Source organism: Protopterus annectens, chromosome 1.part0 (assembly GCF_019279795.1).
Source record: "Protopterus annectens isolate FY-2018-M chromosome 1.part0, PAN1.0, whole genome shotgun sequence".
In the NCBI taxonomy this organism is placed as follows: Eukaryota; Metazoa; Chordata; order Ceratodontiformes; family Protopteridae; genus Protopterus; species Protopterus annectens.
The window spans coordinates 738,824,067-738,845,155 of NC_056725.1; positions in this window are offsets into that span (position 1 = coordinate 738,824,067).

Sequence of the window (21,089 nt, forward strand, 5' to 3'; positions counted from 1 at the left end):
ATAAAAAGGTATTTCTTTTAAGGTCTTAATCTCACCCCTGGTGGCTGATATTAGCTCTTTCATCACCGTGGAGGGCCCCACAACTTTCCCATATATATCTGTGTGCTTCTTCTCACGTGAGAGCTGTGAACAGATTCACCATGCTGATATCCTCAGTCCTGACCTTTTCAGCACCATACAAGCCTCCATTTGCATCATGATGATTGGCCAACCAAAACCACCACTCTGTCCCTCATGAAAGGACAGCCAGTGCCTGCCACTCTCTCTCACCTTCTCCAGTCTGCCTCTTCCAGTACAGAAGTTAATATTTGTATGCAGGTCATCTGGGTCACAGTCAAGACTTGTTTTACCTCTATGCCATATAACTAGACAATACCCTATTTTTTTCCATCATCCCCTCCTTGTTTACTTCTTTTCTTTCTCTTTTCATTTTTTCCATATTTCACATACAATATATGTCCTATCAAGCTGCCTTCCTTCTCCTTCATATTTTTAAAATCCAAAAATAGTGTATAGATGCCAAATACACAACTGGATTGTTATAATTCGAACACAGCCTTCCAAAGTTATCAGCTAGGAAAAATCATAAAGTCTGAATATGTAAATGTTATACGGATTCACTTGGGCATGTTTTTTGAGCTTCTAGCTCACTTGTTTGAAAAATATTCTTTGTCGTCCACTGGAATTGCTGAATGGTTGATAAATGTATTCCCTGTGTGCAGAAAAAATAAGATTTTTAGAAGTTTATTATCAGGTTCAATGTATGTTTGATTATCCAAACTGCCCTAGGTCCCAATTAGTTTGGAGTCAACTCTACTGTATATGCCTCCTTTCAACCTTCTTTTTTCCATGTAGAATTTTCTCATTTGCTTTGCTATTTTCATGCTTTCACCAAACCTGACTCCTAATATATTTGATTAATTTTTAATAAAATATATTCCATTTATGTTTTATTTCACTAAAGCCTTTACATTGTAACCTATTTAACTTTAATCCAGCTTTGTGTACACAGAACAGTTTCCCCTCATCCATACTATATTTTGTGTTAAAATAACAAAATGAAAGATATGCAAGTATCATTACACCTTTTTTCATTTCCTGTCTTGCTTTTCCCATTTTATCAATACACGTTGGCATTATTGCATTCATTACTAGCTCAAATAAACACATATTCATTAGACACCACTGTTTCACTCCTTTATCATTTTTTTCCTAACCAACCATTTAACATTACCTTCACCTAAGACGTATTATAACACTTCTTAAATATTTTTAATTTTTTCCCAAACCCATAATCCTCTAAAGTTTCCCACAGTGCCTCATTACTAACTGAATTAAGTCTTTGCTACATCACATGCAACCTACTTTACGTATTTATTTTCCTGCAAAATAGCATCTATTACTTATTTTATTACAAACATTTCCTTCACTTATTTTCCCTTTACTACGTATCACTTCTTCCAAAACAATTCCCATTCTTTTATGCATTATTTTCATAAAGATTGTATAATCTTCCATATAAATTTAATCAACCCAGCACATATAGGTTCATAGGTAGGTACTAGGCTATTGACCCTAGGGCCTATACAAGCCTAGCCAAAAATGTACCCTGGCTTTCGCCACCCAAGAAAATTATTTTCCTGTGCCGCTGTCAAGCAGAACCGCAGAAGTGATCCCCGGGGTGAATTTCCTATTACCCATCCAATCATCAAGATTTTTCTTGAAGAGTGCTAATGAGGAGCTCTGTTTGACATAGATAGGTAGTCTGTTCCAGAGTATGGGAAGTCTCTGGGACAGAAATCTATTCCTCCAGCATGTTCTGTTTATTGTGGTGACAAGGTTTAGGCCCCTAGACCGTGTAGCTTGGAGGGATTGGGATTTCTTTAAGTGGAGCATGTCCAACAGCTCTGGGTTTGACATAGCTTTGCATGTTAGGCAGAGATCACCTCTGAGTAGGCGATATGCGACGGAGGAAAGCTTGAGTTTTTTGAGGCCAGTAATTCTCTTTGCGAGGTATTTTTGCTGCCTTTCCAGTTGTTGTAGATGTCTTGTGAGGTACATACCAAAAGGGGCATTGTACTCTATAATGGGTCTAATGTGTGATGAGTAGAGGGGAACAATGACCTCTTTTTTCTGGATGAGAAACCTTTTGTGATGAGGTGTGCCACATAGAAGGATTTCCTGACCACTTTGGCAATGTGATTATCAAAGGAGAGACTACTGTCCACCTGTGTCCCAAGGTCTCTTATCACACTTTTGGTGTTAAGTAGACTACCGCCTATGTGGTAGTTCATGGGTACAGAATTTTTACCAAAGGGGATGACAGTGCACTTTTTGGCATTGAGCTTGAGACCTTGTCTTTGACACCAGGCATCTGTCTCAATGAGGCCCTTTTGTAGGATGTCCACATCATTAGGAGTTTCAATTATGGCTCCTAGTTTGCAGTCATCTGTGAATTTAGTTAGCCAAAGACCTTCTGTGTTAGCCTGTACTTCAGAGAAGTAGATACCAAACAGGAGAGGACCCAGGACTGAACCTTGCGGTACTCCACTTGTCACTGGTCTGAAGTCTGATTTGGAGTCTGCTACTTTCACAGTGTGAGTTCTTTCAGTAAGCCATTTGGCAACCCATCTTGTGACATAGGGATTTATACCTAGTTTAGTGAGTTTATCTATAATTTCTGAGTGGAGGATGGTGTCGAACACCTTGGCGAGATCTAGATAGGCTGTGTGAACCACCTTATCCTCATCTATGGCTTTGGTGACTACTTCAAAGAAGTCTATCAGGTTTAGGAGACATGATCTGCCTTTTACAAACCCAAACTGTGTGGGGTCCAGGGTTTGGAGATCTCCAATGTCTTTGTTTATGGGTTCCATGATGATACGTTCCATGGCCTTGCAGACGAGGCTCGTCAGGCTAATGGGGCGGTAGTTCCCGGGGTCTGTTGTGGCCCCCCCTTTTTGGAGTGGGATAACTGTCATGGTGCGCCATTCAATGGGCACAAAGCCTGAGGTGAGGCTATGATTGAACATGGTACTTAGGTGGGGTGCCAGTTAATTCTGTAGTTCATGTAGAAGGCAGCCTGGGATGTTGTTAGGTCCCATGGATGCTGTGTTCTTGGCTTTGGAGAGTGAAGTTTTTACCTGTGGAGCCGTGATTACAGGAACTTTGCATTCTTCCGGTATAAAGATGGGCCCTTTAGGGGGTGAGAGGGGGGTAAAGTTAGCACTGAACCTATCTGCCAGGATGTTGGCAATATCAGTTGGTTCTGTATATTTAGTGTCATGTGTTATATCTTTTCACCTTCTAATCATTTCCTTTAACCATTGATTCAATATTCCCACAAAATGTTTTCCCATACACTCATCCCCTTATAATATCCATAAGTTAACTCCGTTTAAGCCTAGCACTGATTCTTCCTTCCTTCTTTTCCCTTTTTACATGTCATTTCAATTCTTTCTATCTGAAAATGTCTTTACTTTCCACTTTCCTTTACAACTTCTTCATTTTTATACATTATTTCTACATCATTTCCTCTTGTTTACATTGTATTACCACATTTTCATCTAGCACTCTATTTATCTTAGCTTTCCTTCTTTTTACCTCCTTTACTAAAAAGGGTGAAACGTCTTCATTCTCTCCTTTAAAAATTCTGTCTGTATAACATTGTCTTATATTTTTTCTTTATTTTCCCCATACAGTTTTCTCTATTTTCGTACTTTATTACTTCCTTCTTCCATTCCTTTCTCAAAATCTTTCAGCATGTCTTCATGTTCCACTTAATTTGATTTTTTATCTTTCTCTCTACTTCCAAAAATGTATATGATATTTCTCTTTCAGCACTACCCACCAATGTGTCCAGTTATTTATAAAATACACTCATTGTCATGTGCTCTTTCCATAGTCTACAATCTTCCCCTTCATTTCTTTATTTTAATGTACATCCCTGTTAAAAATATTATTCCTTTTCCTTCTTTTATAATTTCTTCAGTATCACTTAACATATTGCTCTTCTTCCCCACCTGACTCTTCTTTCATGTCACCTGAATGCATAACATGATCTAGCTCTTCTTTAAAAGGTCCACTTTTGTGCATCCACTCTCTGTTTTTCCTTATTCTCAAGTGCCCATATTGCATCACTTCTGTTATTAACTTTACATTTTGTGCTAGTTTCCTTTTTCTTTTCTTACTTTACACTTAAAGTCCCCAGTCAGTACTATTGATATGTTCACTGTCTCATATTTTTAATTCTTCATTTTTTCTTTCTGACAAGTTTGCATATGCATATGTTACTATTAGCCTCCCACAATTTCTATTTTTATGAAGTCATATAGCATTACCCTGCCTGGCATCACAATTGTTACATCTAATATTTTTACTTCATCTTGTTTTGCTAACACCCCTAACCCAGAACATGTTTCATATCCTACTGGCCATATCATTTTCCCTCATACAACTTCAATGGTTTCTTTTTCATGTGTGTTTAGCACATCTTGTATCCAGACAAAGTAAAACATCTATATTTTATATTTTGCTCCATTTAGAAACCATTAAACATCTCACTTCATTTCTTATACTGTTCACGTTTAATCCCCAAATGCTTAAATTATCCCTTTCCATTTTTTGCAACTTTTTTCTCCTGTTCTTATTTATTTTTCGTCCTTCTCTCCCTCTCCCCAATAGATGTAACTTCTTTCTGCTCTTGTTCTTACCCTGTTCCTAAACCACCACCTTCATCTTCTTCCTCCTTGCTAACCCATCATACATATTTTTTGTTTGTATCTGAATTTCTCCTACCATTATTCCTTTCCTTTCTCAATTATATTTATTTTCCTTTCTTCTTCACTTACATCAGCCATTTCACTTTCTTCCTGAATATTGCTCTCTACATATGGTCTTTCCTTCATCTCATTTTCTTTATTTTGTACCCATTCTTTTTCCAGCCCAGGACAGTCAAGCCAAAAATGGCCAGAATCTTAACATTTCCTACAAAATGGGCTGCTGTTTTTATTAAAATGGCCTTGCTCACCACATTGCCTACATCTTCTTTTTGTACATGCCTGATCCAAATGTGTTTCATCCCCACAATAAAAGCAAGCATGCAGTTGACCCCAATACCTAATACTCTTTTTCTATTTACTATTACATTATTTGAAATATATAACCAAAAGGAGTGTGTCAGAATGTGGAAGAAACACACAGGAACCAAATATAACAAATCCACGTCAGCCCAAGAACCAAGATAGGGAATGAATCCAGGTTTACTGTACACACTAAGATAAAAATGCCAAGATGAGCGCTTTTGTCCCTCACTGGACTTCCTCAGAACTTAATTTACAATAAAATCCTAGGCTCCTTATATGGCCAACATAATGGTAAAACAATCAAAGTGCCAGTTAATCAATTAACAAAATGGTAGAGCAAACTCATGATTGTTTAAAGAAAACTCTAAAACAGTTCTTATTCACATTCAAACAGCTTCATGTAACTAGAAAAAAATCAATGAATGAGAAACATAAATAAAAAGGCATGATAAAAAAATGACAGATGTACATCAAAGGTTAAATACATAAACGTATATTCTGTTTCTAAATACTTATTACCCAAAACAACATGTTTAAATGAAGCAAAAAAGGGGATAACCTAACAAGTTGTAAATAAAATAAACACATTTTCCAAAAAAAGTTCAGAGTTTGGCTGCTCTCATTCTCAACATTAGGTAGATGGATACGTGATCATTCAGGCCTAATTTCTGGGTGGCATCCAACATAAGTTGCCAGAGGAGCTCTTTGTATTCCAGCTTGTTCTCCCATGCCCCCCCCCCGGCATCCTGTGGAGCTATCGCTAATATCCCAAAAACAAATTTCTGAAAACCTGCGCAAGCAAGAGAGTGTCTATATAGATCATTGTTCATATTTGTTTTCCTTACATCATATAAATGCTCATAAATTCTCCTTGCTAATTTCCTTTCTGTCTTTCCTACATAGAACGAATGGCAGTGGTTGCATAATGCCATGTAGACCAACCCTGCTGAGTTACAATCTCCCCTTCTGAAATTAATTTTAGTTCCACAAATATTACCCAGGGTAATCTCCTTACAGCCCACAATGAACTGGCAGTAATTACAGCTGCCACACCTTGTGGTGCCTAGTTTTATTCCTTGTGTACCTTTCTCTAATCTTCCCTTGATATTGGGGTGAACCTTGTAAATAAAGGTAGGTTTACTATCAAGGTGTGTGTAAAGTTCTTCGTCAGTTTTGAGTATAGCCCAATTCTGATTAATTATTTGCTTCACCTTACTGGAGAGATGGTCAAATGTAATAATCATCCCTTGATGAAACTTGTCTTCTTTAAAGTTGGTGGAAGATTCCTTGTTTTTCAGTAAATCAGGTTTGCCCAGAATACATTTAAATATTGTGTCCTTATTTTCCTCCATTTATGTTCTCAGTAACCTCAGGAGGTCCATTGAGTACCCTCGGTCTAAAAACATCAGCATCATTCTGTCATGCTCCTTTTCCAAGAGTTTCTCATCTGAGACCATTCTTGCCACCTTGATGTACTGCCCCTTTACCAGTTTTTTTTACAGTGTGGAGGGTGATTACTAGTGTAACAAAGGTAGCTGTTGGAAAATGTGTCTTTCCTGTAAATCCCTGACACCAGGCAGCCTTGATCTATTGAAAGTTCAGCATTCAAAAAGTGTATATTGTGGCAATTTTGGTTAATGTGTGAACCTCAAAAACTCAGTAGTATTAGTTAAGTCTCTTTAGGATCTGACTTCCAAATAAAAAAACATGTTGTCCAGATGTCGGATATAAAATGACCAACAATGTCTAAGGTCTGAGCTGATAATACATTTTTTCTCCTAGGCTAACATGACCATGTTGGCAAATATGGGGGCACATGCTGTGCCCATTGCCACCCCACTCACTTGTTTGTAGTACTACTTTTCAAAATAAAAAAAGTTGTTTTTCAGTACTATTTCCATCAATTGTACCAAAAAGACCACTTCAGCATGTTGATATTGATGTAAGGTGAAGCAAATAATTAATCAAAACTGGTTTATACTCAAAACTGATGAAGAACTTTACACACACCTTGGTAGTAAACCTATCTTTATTTACATGGTTCACCCCAATATCAAGGGAAGATTAGAGAAACGTACACAAGGAATAAAACTAGGCACCACAAGGTGTGGCAGCTGTAATTACTGCCAGTTCATTGTGGGCTGTAAGGAGATTACCCTGGGTAATATTTCTGGAACTAAAATTAATTTCAGAAGGGGAGATTGTAACTCAGCAGGGTTGGTCTACATGGCATTATGCAACCACTGCCATTCGTTCTATGTAGGAAAGACAGAAAGAAAATTAGCAAGGAGAATTTACAAGCATTTATATGATGTAAGGAAAATAAATATGAACAATGATCTATATAGACACTCTCTTGCTTGTGCAGGTTTTCAGAAATTTGTTTTTGGGATATTAGAGATAGTTCCACAGGATGTCGGGATGGGGCATGGTGGAACAAGTTTGAATACAAAGAGCTCCTCTGGCAACTTAGGTTGGATGCCACCCAAAAACCAGGCAAGAATGACTATGTATCCATCGACGCAATGTTGAGAATGATAGCTGCCAAACTCTGAACTTTTTTTGAAAATTTATTTTATTTACAACTTGTTAGGTATCCCCTTTTTTGCTTCATTTAAACTTGTTGTTTTGGGTAATAAGTATTTAGAAACAGAATATACTTTTATGTATTTAACCTTTTATGTGCATCTGTAATTTTTTTTATCATGCCTTTTTATTTATGTTTCTCATTCATTGATTTATTTCTAGTTACATGAAGCATTTTTTTGGTGCTGTTTGAATGTGAATAAGAACTGTTTTAGAGTTTTCTTTATACAATCATGAGTTTACTCTACCATTTTGTTGATTGATTAATTTGCACTTTGATTGTTTTACCATTATGTAGGCCATTTAAGGAGCCTAGGATTTTATTGTAAATTAAGTTCTGAGGAAGTCCAGTGAGGGACGAGAGCACTTAACTTGGCATTTTTATCTTGGTGTGTTCAATAAACTTGGATTCGTTCCCCATCTTGATTCTTGGGCTGACGTGGATTTGTTATTTTTGATTATTTGAAATATCCTAAAATTTTCCCCTGTCCATACATTTCTATTATCATACTTTTTCTTTATGTCATGCACTTTATTACATATTATAAGAAGAAAGTTTTAAGTCCAAATTCCTCCCTATCAAAAGTTCTGAATTGCTCAGTCAGTTGTCTTTTTAAATGCAATTTAAAGTTCTGGAAAATACATTCTTTTTAAAGTGATATATTTCTTTTTTTTATTATTTCACTCATATATTTTTCTGCACTTGAAAAAGTCTCAAAAGTTACTTCACAAACATTTTCTGACCCCAAATGTATACTCATGTCTTTTAAAGTAAATGATAATGACACTATAATATAGTCCATAATGTCATACCTGCCAATAGCAGCAGTGGTTTTGCTCCTTGTTGTTTCAACTGGTCTTTTTTTCTGAAGATACTGCCTTTCTGCTGTTGAGAAAAGCCTCTTGTTAAGTTGTGTACTGCTTCTTGCTCCTTGCTTTATAGCACTTGCATATTTTTATCTTTACTTCATTTCTGCCATCCACAGTATCCAGTTACAGTCATATTCTTAAAAATGATCACTCCTTAAGCATGCCTCAGTACCGTCTGCATCTGTAATCTGTTTCTCTGCCCCAGTATCGGCTTCAATACCTTAGTGCTCCTGCAATACTCGATCCAACACAGCACTCCAGCTCACTTCCACACCTTCATTTGGTCCTCCTTTGTACATTAAGTTCTTCAGTAGCTCTGTATACAAACCTCCATTCTTCAACTCTGTAACTAAGATTTCATTTTGCTATGATTCTGTCTCCAACATTTTTCCAGCAACAATGTTTACTCTTTCCTCCATCTTAGAATTCTCAAAGTACTAGTGACAACCCTCAGGCACCACATAGTGCTCAGACTGAAAAGAGTAGGGGAATTTTCCTATTGTCCTGGCCATCTTTGCCTTAGTCAGTAGGAATACTCCCTCAGGTCTACAATGAGAAGAGGCCATTGGCCTAATGAGACTATCCTGGTCAACAAGCAAACAATAGTGCTCAACATAGTGTTTGCAACTGTGTAAATAATGCACACCCAGAGGTGTTCTGAGGTCCAACACAGCAGTCAATTACCACAGAGATGGTCAACTGCTACATCCACAGATGGTAGACAGCATGCCTTTCAATGAACAAGATCCAAGTCCTGCAGAGCTAGCACTTACATGGCAACAGCTGTTATAGAGGTGTCTACTCCTAACTGAGACCATCCCCATGGTTATGACTTTTGTCATGGTGGCACATCTCATAGCACACATTGTTCAAGGTCACACAGCACATCAGCATTTAGCAAGGGTCATGATACATCCAGTTTAATGTCTGGTAGAGCCAGCTGTCATGGGAGGGGGGCTTGCTTGGGATGCTGAACCCTCAGCCATGCATGCCCTGGACTTGTTGATTTGACCAAGATGCAGTGCTACAACTACTGCTGAAGCTCTGTCCCTTCAGACCCACACTCACACCACCACAGCCTCCAGTACATCACATGGCTCCAGTGACACCAGCCCTTTTCAGCAAGTGTCACCTTAAATGTTCCCTTCCCATAGTACATTTCACAAAAAAATGCTTTACTTTCATACTCCTCAGAACTCACACACATGTACTCCTGTACTCTCTTCTCCACCTGTGCAAATGATAACTGTGCCCTGTCCTTTTGTACATTGTTACTTGGGTTGCCTATGTCTGATGTACGTCATAGCCAGCCTATGCATGGGTAAGCACAGCCTGGTGTTAGCTTTCCCCACATCATTTTTATTGTACTGTATCTGTTTTGCTCATGTATACTATATTCTGAAGCTATGTACAAATTGCTGTCTGTTTGCTAGTGCCACAGCATACTGTGCCTGCTTTCATCTGGTATGACCACTCCCTGCTGCTGGCTCCTCCACTGACTCCTCTTCTCTGACTCAGCATCCACTGCCTGTTAAACGGGTTACTGCTGCTGCTGCAAGTGTTCATTTTGCTGTAACTGCTCCTTAAGTATAATAGTGTGTTGCTTTGCACACACTGACACTATTCTTGCACATGTGCCAGGGTCATACAGCAGGCACCACCAGATGAATCCAGGCAGTGAAAGCAGGTCTTCAGCAGCACAAACATATGTTGTTATAATATGCTGTATATATTTTTTGTGATTGGGCACAGGTGTATTCATGATCTGGTGATTTTGTGGATTTCTTATAGGTATCATGAGACAGATCTGACATCACCAACAAGATGCCCCTGTGGGAAGTCACCCCTCACAGATCATTGGTGCAGGTCACAGGTGTACGTTATGTGGGAGGCATGATAACTGCCTAGCTCGCCTGCATACACATTGTAGATTATTCTCTGTGCATTACAGACCACCTGGCAGTTAATGGAGTGATGTCCTTGGTGGTTCACATATTTCCTTCCCTGTTAATCAGATGGGGCCTATATTTCAGGTTCCTATTATATGATTGAAGACGCAATCCTTCGAATGCATCTTGATCAAACTTGAAAGCGCGAAATTGCGAAATGGCATATAAGCGATTTCTTTACCTGGGAAAGAAATCGCTTGGCCGCCTCCATTACTTTGCCGTTTTCGTCACTGTAGTGCAATCTCGGAGTTGGTATATTTAAAGTAGGGGGGTGTGGGGGGGTGAAGCCCCCTACTTTATATAATGTTTTGATGTTTTTTATTTATTTATTTTTTGTGGAACAGCAATTTTTTTCCATGGGGAAAAAAAATCTCTGTTCTGAGTGTTCGGTATTGTAAGCTTTTGCTTGCATGGGGTCAATAAATCAGCATTCGCTGATTTAATATAGACCCTATATTTCAATGTGGATACAGACTATTGCCCCACTACCTCAAGGAAATAGGTTATATCACAAACATCTGACATGGTGTCGGCTCTCTCCTTTGTGGTACAAGGAAAACACACATGTTCCCTCATGTGTTGAAGCATGGCATTGAGAAACTGATGAAGTATTCTCTAGGCAGATGTTAGATATACCCCCCCCCCCCAAGTCCTCAGCAGGTTACTTAAAAATCTCTGTAGCAAGTATACATAAAGACACACATACCTTAGAATCCACTGGAACAGGTAGTGCACAACTCCCACCGGACTGCAGACAAGGCCAACTCATGTATACAGTCTCTTGAATGGTGTTCTCATCTACATGTTACAAATCCACAATGCTGGTGTTGCAACATCCATGAAATGTTAAGCACTGTGGAATGACCCCCACACCTCTAGAGGAAATGTTGATCAGCACAGAGCCTGGTAAGAACAAGAACCTCTTGCTGATGCACATTTACTAATACTGTAGCACCGCCCTTAATACTGTTTAACACTTCAATCAATCTGAACACAAACATTCAGCCAAGTTCAAATATGCAGTGGGTGCAGCTTCTTTGTACAGTATTTAAACATTTCTGTAACATTCCACTATCTTGTTTAGCCTAATTAGCATACACAGAGACACTCATTATAACAATGTTGCTAATTACTATGTCATTTTATGACCATTAACATATACTGCTCCTGACTGTACTACTTGGCCTGGACATGATGTGATGCTTGTTTTTCTGAATCTCACAGACTTTGCAAAGGGCCACTCATACAAATTCCCTTACAGTAATAAAACAAGGTTTTCTGAATCCAGCCTATTTATTCCTAGTACGTCCCTTTCCTACAGTATATAAAATACATATCTTAACTGAGTTAACTTCGCACCACAAATAATGAAAACATGTTACATATAAGCTCCACTTCAAAAAATCCTGGAAGTAAATACCCTTAAATACAAACAAAAAATAATGTGGATTAAATCAAAAATATTTTTTTCCTGAATATCATTAAAAAACTACCATAGTTGACCCTTTTTAACAGTCATTTCTCCCCAATCTGCACCAGGTTGTCCAATTCTAACTAAATGTTGAATAGCTCTACATTTTATTGCATTGAATTATTGCTATTGTTCCTTCAATCGCAAAATCATTTCTCTTTGCTGACTAATAATTAAATCAATTCTGTCAAATTTACCTTACGAAATAACTAAAGCATAAGACAGGCCTTCTACACCTAATACCAGATCATCTACATAAAACAGAATCCAGGGACAGTGGCATCACCCTTCTCCTGAGGCTTACATTTAGTTGCTAATGTTTCTATCCTAGAAACCAGATAATCCGTACACAAATCAAATAAACGGAGGCTTAATGCATACTAAGCATAAAGGTACGTTTGCACATTTCTAATTACTTAATTATTGTGTGCATTATAAAAACAATTATATGCTGCATGCAAGTCTAAACTGGAACATGCATTATTTGAACATTTTTTTTGGAAGAGAGCAGATTTAGAAGTTGAAAAGAAAACCATAATACAACATAAACTCAGTCTAAGTAACATAACTGATTTTATAGTTTAGTGACCTGTGTTGCTAGGGATGGACTATTAACTTCATTAAAGAAAGTCATCATAATGCTATGCTTAGTTTATTCTCATTTTTACCAGAATGAGCAAAGTATCTTATACTTGATTTGTGTCAAGTTATGAGTATCCTGATTTCTAAATGCTGGTGTACAACACCATACAAATAATCAAGGCAAATTTATCAACATGCAATGGAAAATTTTTTTCAATTCTATTACAGTGTCATACAATATATCCATTGCATCAGCCTCTACACACTGAAGTCACAAATCTAAATATGTGCAATGCAGTGCATCACTGATGCCCCAGCAAACTTGCTCTCCCTAGGCTCTGAGATTGGGGAGATAAAAAAGTTTGAGAAGAGCAATGGATTAGCACAAAAAGAGTGAGTGACTGTGTGTGAAGACCTCAGTCACATGGCAAGTACAAATGGCAAACATTCACTGGCGTCCCACAAGGTCCAAATAAAGCATAAACTCCACAAATGGAAATGTAAGAAGGTCAAAGAGGTCAAAGGCTGGATAATATGGAACAGTAAGCAAAATAACATGAAATTAGATAGTAATGGTCAGGTGAACACATACTGGACATTTGCTCATTAGTACAAATACACAGCAGTTTTTCAGCTCATGTCCAAGTGAATATAAGGGAAAAACAGCAGTGTTAGTTGGGATGCAACTGCAGAATGCCTCCCACATACATCCCTAAATAGTGGAATACAGAATACTTCTTGCACACATCTCCACCTCCTGGGATATAGAATACTTCCTGCACACATCTGCTCATAGTGGTGTACAGAATGCTCTATAGCTGGCAGAATAAATAGGTCATTGCCAACCACAGAACACATACATCAAGGGGAGCACAAGTAAAATAGTGTAAAAAAAGACAAAGAAGTGTTCCTCTCACAAAACTGAAGTTCAAATATCAGATTTCAGAATCTTGAGTCCAGAACATTCCACCATGTATGCCAAAATGTCCATGTGGCAGGTGAACCACTGAACTTCAGGAGTTCTTGTGTGAGTATACATGTGAGGGTTAGGATTAGTTGTTCATGTTAGGGTCAGAGTTAAGTGTAGACATTAGCTTCTGGGTCATGGATCGAGTTAAAGTTAGTTGTAGGAGTAATGTCGTTTGGTATGTTTACTCTTATGGTTAGGGTTGGAGATAGGTTTAGGCTAGTAGACATAAGTTTGATGCAATGTGGTGAAGGCCCTATAGCACATTTACTTATGTCTACCAACCCTCCTAAAAGTAAATATATTGATTATTATTCGCTTTCATAGCATAAATGTTTGTGTCATTTATTCTTCACTTTCCATTTTAAGTACATTCTGTTAAATGGCAGACACTCAAAAAAAATCATGCCATTATGTCCATCCCATGATATCATAGAGAATGATCCAGTCACTTAAATATGTTCAGAGGAAAAATAGACATCCAAACTATAACAACTCAAGACTCAGTCTGTTCTCCATAGTGCCACAATGATTGTGGTTAAGGTCTTGCTTATGCCAATTTATGTAGTTTTTTAAACACCTTTATTAAATTATCATTTAAGATATAGGCAAGCATACATTAACAGAAAAGAAATCAAACCAATTAACATTTTTCCTTTTACATACATAATGCATTGCATATCATTTATTTCTTTATAACTATCATCAGTCCAGCATTACATAATCTGCTCGATTTCTGCCTTCCCTTAAACCTCACTCCCCCTCCTCCTGAACATTATTCCGCATGTCCTTTTCCCATAAATTCATAGGATCATAGGAGGTTACTAGGCAAATGGCCGTGGAGTCCTTACAAGCCTAGCCAAGAGTTCATCCCCAAAAAGAAACCTCAGTCAGCATCTGTCGCTCCTGGTCAGTGAATTACTCTGTTTGATATGTATTGGAAGTCTATTCCAGAGATGGGGAAGCCTCTGGGAGACAAACCTGTCTGTCCAGCAGGTTTTGTTGATGTCGCATATTAGATTTAGGTCTATTGAGCGGTTAATGCCCGAGGAGTTAGACCTATGGATATGGAACGTCTGTAGTAGGGCAGGGTCTGACATTGCCTTGTAGGTGAGACACAGATCACCTCTGGGCAATTTGTGTGATACAGAGTGGAGTGATAGTGATTTGAGCATGTCTGCATAGGACAGGTGTTGGAGGCCATGGATTCTCTTTGTGAGGTATTTCTGTGGCCTTTCCAGTGTTTGGAGAGGTACATACCAAAAGGGTATTATACTCAATTATAGGTCTAATGAGGGAGGAGTACAGAGACGTAATAATCTCCTTTTTTTCTGGATGCAATTCCTTTACTGCCCAAGTGGGAGATTGTGTCAAAGGCCTTGGCCAGGTCAAGGTAAGCTGTATGTACTGACTTTCCCTCATCCAGGGTCTTGGTGACAGTCTCAAAGAAGTCAACTAGGTTCAATAGGCAAGACCTGCCCCTGATGAATCTTAATTGGGTGGGGGTCAAGTGCTTGGAGACTGCTTATGTCTTTGTTTATGAGATTCATAATAATATGCTCCATGGCTTTACAGATCAGACTTGTTAAGCTAATGGGGCGATAGTTTCTAGGGTCAGTAGTGGCACCACCTTTGTGCAAAGGGATGACGATGGCAGTTTTCCACTCTGCTGGAATGAAGCCTGCAGTTAGGCTGTGGTTGAATAGGGTGCTCAATGGTGAAGCTAGTTCTTGCTGGAAATGGTGCAGAATACAGCCTGGGATACTATCATGTCCTATGGAAGCTATGTTCTTTGCCTTGGATAGGGCCTTTAACACTTGATATGGAGACATGAGGTATGGGACAAGTACCGGGGATGTCAACTGGGCCTTTGGGGGGGGCAATAAGGGGGTGAAGTTTGCACTGAACGTATCAGCTAGCAGGTTGGCTAAGTCAAACCAAGAAACAAACGAAGAATAAGACTTAAAGTAACCACCAAGAGACAGTGTTTTTAGCGCTTTCTTTCACAATTTAATGCCGTGAACTTCTTCAGAAAAAGAAGAGTCTTCCCAAACTCTTCTTTTATATTACATAAAAGGAAGTAATGTCATAAGTTAAACATCATAATCGTGAAGCCATCTTTTTTTATGTATAAAAAATAATACATTTGTATAACTATGTAAATATTCATATGCATGTATATTGTGTAATAATAACCTTAAAAATAAACTTAGAAATAAACATTTTCATATAAAACACCTTTGTCTTTGATGTATATGATATGTTTTAGGCACAGTGTAAATTCATTGTGCCGTGTTGGTAATTAATTATGCTATCTTTGTACATTTACTTAATATAAACTGTACGTTTTAAAATGTGCATACATCAATTGATACAAAATGCCCTTATAAAGTTTTTCATGTATAAAGCGTACAAAATATTTTACAAAATACAGAATAATAGTTATTACTAATAATAAAAAACTAATTCTGACTAATACTGTACTGATTAATCTATCTATCAACCAAAAAGCACTTTAAATTTACCATCTCATTTAAACCAGGTGGACGATCTGCCCATAGCATTAGTTGCCACAATGCTTCTCTTTGTTCCAATTTGTTATTAAGGTCACCCACAAACACACCCTGTTCAATCTGTTCTAGAATGGAAAATTCAAACTTTTTGAAATTTTCACATTCTATAGAGTGTCTGGCTAAGGCATTGTTTTTGTCTTTTTTTCTAATAGCTAACACGTGCTCGTATATTCTACGTCTCAACATTCTCTTTGTCTTTCCAATGTAATAACATTGGCATGTGGAACAACTTGCCAGGTAAACTACAAATTGGCTATTACAGTTGTAATATTTCGAAGCCCATAATGTTCTGCCCAGATGTTTGATTTTGATAAATGAAGTGTTACTGATGAACCTGCATTGTTTGCAATTACTGCATCCATAAGTTCCCTTTTTATTGACTAACACTCCTTTAACCTGTTTTGAGTTGTTTGATCTCTCTAGAATTAATTTAATGTTTGTGACCATTTTATACGTAAATCTAGGAGATCTACCCACAATATTTGACAAATCCTTGTTGCCCAAGATGATGTTCCAATTCCTTTCTATTGTATTTTTTATTAACCACATTTCATCCGTGATTGGTAATGGAAAGGCACTGTTGTAATCTCCTTTTATTGTGACCACTTCCCTTCCAGTGATGTTCGGGGCCCCTACTAAGACATCGTTGGATGTCAAAATTGGCCTAGCCACCCCCTGTCTTAGTTTAGTCACTTCTTCTTCTAATTTTAGTAACCAACTGTTTTCATAGCCCCTTTGTATGAACATCTTTCTAAGAAGCATTAATTCTTCTTCGTAAACCACATCCTCAGATGTGAGTCTACTTAACCTAATCATTTGCCCTATGATCACCCCTTTCTTCATATGCTCGGGGTGAAGGCTGTCTTTGTGTAAATATTGGTTGATGAAACACGACTTCCTATAAATTTTACTTTGTATCCTGCCTTCTGTACCTTCCATTTTTAGGGTGAGATCTAAAAAATTGATTTGCTTTCCAAAACCACCCATTTTAAATAATAAAAATTCGGTGGTTTTGTTTAGGTTGGCTAAGTCAGCAGGATCAGTGTAAGTGGTACCATTAAGTACTAATTCAGAACAAACTTAGGCTTTGCCATGGAGGTTCCTAATGTAACTGAAGAAGGACTTGTGGTTTCCCTTTATTTCATAGGCTAGTTTCAACTCATAATTGGCTTTGGAGGTTTTCACTAGTGATCTATTTTACTTGTTGAGGTGGAGGAGGGAGTTTTTCCAATTTGGGATTTGTTTCTTTTTACCCTTGGACAACAGTTTCTTCCTTTTGTTGTAAAGCCTGTTGATAGAGGATGTCCAACACACAGGTTTGTGCTTCCTTGAGGAGCAGGTCTTAGTTCTGTTGGGTATGGCTGAGTCCATGCAGTTGTACAGGTACTTGTATACTCTACTGGCATACTGTTCAGCATAGTTGTCTGCATCCTCTGAGGGTGGCGGTGGTATGAAGCTGCTTATACCCACCCTTAGGAGATTGTAGTCAGCTTTTGAGAAGTTTTTTAGCCTGGTTACAGCTGGGGAGGGATTGGGTGGGAAAGTAACTTCGAATGAGACAGACAGATGATCTGATCTCACCAGGGAAGAACATACTATGGGAGTGGTGCAGCAGTTGTACGTGTTGATGAGAACCAAGTCCAGTATGTTATCTCCCCTTGTGGGGATAAGACCAGCTGGTCTAGTGCGTTAGAACTGATGAAGTCAAGGAATCATTGGGTGAGTGAATTAATGCAGGAATAGTTCACCAAGTCTATGGTGAGGTAGTTTAAGTCAGCAAGGATCAGGATGTTTGGGGGTACCATGATGGAGTCAAATAGGTCCAGGTAGGAGGAGTGGGTGTCCTGAGTCATGGAGAGGGGTCTGTAGTTTGGCTCTAACTTGATTGGGTGTCTGCCCAACTGTCAGTTGCACCTGGAGTAAATTCCAGTGTGTCATGCTGGTAAAGCAGTCTGGAGTTGTACCTGTCCTTAATGAAGGTAGAGACTCCATCACCCTTAGTCTTTCTGACCTCATTTTGGGGTCGGAAAGTGTGGAATGAAGTTTAGCCTGGTAAGACAGGGGTGCTGTCCACAGCCCATAACCAGGTTTCCATGACTGCACAGACTGACATCTTCCAGTGTGAGGAGATTCTCCAGTGAGTGCATTTTCAGATTAAGGCTCCTGGCATTAATCAGCATGACCTTCAATTTGCTTTCTGACAGATCTTTTATGTTGGAAGATTTGTCTTTGGGACATAGCCTAAAAAAGGCACAATGGGGGAGGCAAGAGCCTTGGCCAAGATCCGCAACCCCATGGGTGAACAGGTGGAGGCCATCTCTGGCAAATGATCGAGGCCTGCCAACCATGTCATCCCAGGCAGACAGATACTGGATCCCCTTGGAAAGACACCAGAAACTAAGCCAGTTGTTGAAGTCAATAATTTTTTGTTGGTATTGTGGTATTATTCTTGGTGAAGGTAGGATGCTGCTTAGGGCTAGGGTCATACATGCCTGGAGCACATACACTGAGAGCTCAATCATGTCTCTCTTCATATAGTCCAGGAAGGTATGTCTCAAGTCATTCAAACCAACATGGACAATGACAGAGTCATATTTGTACAAGTTGTGGAGAGACTTAAGTGCGTGCATGATGTGGTGGATTCTAGCAGCTGACAAACAGCTGACTATGACCTTCTCCTTGTTGAGCCTGGTGAGGGGGGCATCAGTGTCTCTCACTATTGAGTCACCAGCAACTTGTATGCTTGGTTTATTGTTAAGCTTATGGATTGCATTGGTTTATTGTTATGCCTAACAGGCTGTGTTTGTGAGACACTGATGTGTTCACTACCATGTGTGATGTGATTGGTATTGTGTGTGGAATGTTTGTGGGTGTGTTTATTTGGTCTCTTTTGTTTAGGAAAAAAACACCACACTGCTGAGAGCAAAAATAGACAAAAAAAAAACACAATACAACATAGCCACGGTTCACTATCCACTCCTTTACTGATGCTTCCTAGTACCTCGGCTGTAATGCATTCCAGGGAACAATAAACATCATTGGATAGTAACCTTCTGTATTAAATATAATTATACAATCAATCAATTGACCAGTAATTCAAGTCATGAGTTGTAGCATAGCAACAGTGTTATACGGAGTCACTTGTTCCTTTTCATATAAAGTCAAAAACAGAGACTGAACATGACAGAAAGAACACTACTATAAATATACATCTATAATAATATATACACCTGCTTATACATGTAAATCAAGCTCTAAATTCAGACCACTTGGCCACAAAGTTTTGTAATTAATAATGTATTTAGTCTCCATTCTTATGGGCAGGATTCAGGAAGCCTCCGTGTAAGAGTTATAACTCATACACGGAAGCTGCAGTTAAACGGAGTGATGTCAGCATGCTCTGCATATTCATGAGAGCATGCTGAATCACACCTAAGGCTAACACGGTCCATGTAAGACAGTAGGGGGCGTGTCCGTAGGCCAAGCCCTGTAAGCGGACACGCCCCCAGAAGAGTAAAAGTGCCCAAAGTAAACACCCACGCCAGAGTCCATGGAAATGTGAATAAACACAACACAACACATGTCCCCACAGACTACAAACATAAAATGTACAAATGAACATCACATAATTTTTTTTTAAATTGTAAAGATGTTTAACCGTGAGTGCGCTCGTTTGCACGGGCGTGCCCATAGCGCAGCTACAGTTAGCAGTCAGTGGGAAAGCATATAAGAACTAAATACACAAAGTAAGCCAAGAAACAATAGTGTAGCGGTAGAGATGTTGGCTGAAGAGCATGCATTCATGGTTCGAGCCCCCACAACACCAATGCTTATTTTTAGCAAAATAAGCACGAAACAAGTCCTTGACAAATATGTACACATAAAATCACATTTTATGTAAAATGTAATGAAATAGCCCATTTATATTGAAGAAATGTGAAGTAACAAAACAATAAAAAATGCCAGATGTGCCCATAGCTGAGCTACAGTTTAACAGGGTGAGTGCATCTGCCTGTAGGTGAGCAGTGGTTTAACTGGTGCAAAATGAGTGCCCGTAGCTGAGCAGTGGTTTAACACGCTGAATCTATGTGCCCCTAGCTGAGCTGAGCGTAATATGCGTGCCGATAGCCAAATGAGGCTTAAACCAGCGTACCCCATTTGCGCGGAGCTGTGCACCGTGCAAACAAGCTAACCGATGGGCAACGTTGAGCAAGCCGTATCAAAACTGCCTTTACATAGACACACCCCTCAGCATGTCTAGACAGTCATAAAAAATAAAAAGTAGTGGCCAGGTTCAAACCCAGGATACTATACACCATAGTCAAGGTACCGAGCCACTAAGCCATGACAGCAGTACCTATAAATGCAATAATAGCTAATATATAGGAATGAATACAAACTGGTGCATGACAATGCAGGTTTACTGAAGTTGATACAATTCCAAAATGGCCAATCACAGATATGTGCGGGAAAAAATGGACTATATAAGCCCCATAGGCGGGAATACACAGCATAAACGATTGTAGAACTGAACTGCAGGCAGAATGACAGGAGTAGGAGAGGGTAGTTGCTTTTGAGCACAGAGGTGGGGCATTGAGGAGTCCAGGTACATGGTCTGGCTCCTAGTCCACAATCATGAGGCCCAACCCATGCAGGGCCAGGTCCTCTGGGGAGCATACAGGGCTGAGGCGTGGGACCGGTTGGCTCATGATCTCACCAGTGCCACAGGGATTCCAAGGACTGGTGAGCAGGTCCGTCACCACCATGCGGACCTGAAGAGACGCAAGCAGGATCAACTGAACCTTTGGATCCAGGAGGCCCGGCAAATGTCCAACGCCCCACTACTGAGTAAGTTACATTTAATTATGTATGTAAGAAATTAAACTAGCTGATATTATGGAGATGTGTATTCCAATATTACTTCATTTATATTACAGCTGCAGGTGTCCGTTCTGCGAACCGCAGAGCCTATGGCGATAGGCTGGTGCGCTTGCGCCACCAGGCAGG